Here is a 459-nt window from a genome sequence, read left to right as displayed (position 1 = left end):
AGCGATACAGAGACACGAGAGTTTAATGACAGTTTTAAATGGGGGATAGGATTCCCGCGATGCAGCAGAGCGGCACCTCTTGGAAACACGCAGCACCCCCCGCAAAGCCCCGACTGAGCGCCCCGAAGCCCACCTCGCTCCGGGTGCGTCCCAAAGCTCCGGAGACGCCGGGAGGGCGGCGCGGTTCTGCCCCGGAGCGATGGCGATACCGCGCGGCCACCGGCGGAGCCCACGCTCGGAGTACGAGCGGAGGGGGGTGCGGGGGGGGGGTGCGTGGGAAATCCGCTTGGCGGCCCCGGAGGAGGCGCTCCCGGGGGCGGGGGGGTGGACGGCAGCGCTCCCAACTTTCCGCCGCGCCGAGAGACCCCGGCAGCCGCGCCGGCGGTGGTATCGTATGCAAATACGCAGGCTGACGTCAGAGATCATGTGGGTTTTGGCGTAGATCCCCGCCGATCGAGG

The 459-nt window shown here is 68.6% G+C and overlaps 1 protein-coding gene across 1 annotated transcript in view; it reads left to right on the top strand.

The window, feature by feature from the left end:
- Positions 1–369: 369 nt before the first annotated feature.
- Positions 370–459, top strand: part of ZHX2 (zinc fingers and homeoboxes 2) — a 64991-nt gene continuing 64901 nt past the window's right edge. The window contains exon 1 of the mRNA XM_042837333.1: positions 370–426. The gene's annotated coding sequence lies outside the window, so the exon portion shown is untranslated. The remainder of the gene's footprint in view (positions 427–459) is intronic.

The sequence above is a fragment of the Centrocercus urophasianus genome, unplaced genomic scaffold (assembly GCF_019232065.1).
Source record: "Centrocercus urophasianus isolate 14NV4802_14NV808 unplaced genomic scaffold, USGS_Curo_1.0 seq_11, whole genome shotgun sequence".
Classification (NCBI taxonomy): domain Eukaryota; kingdom Metazoa; phylum Chordata; class Aves; order Galliformes; family Phasianidae; genus Centrocercus; species Centrocercus urophasianus.
The sequence above is the reverse complement of the archived record's forward strand: the minus strand, read 5'-3'. Positions and strand labels throughout refer to the sequence as shown.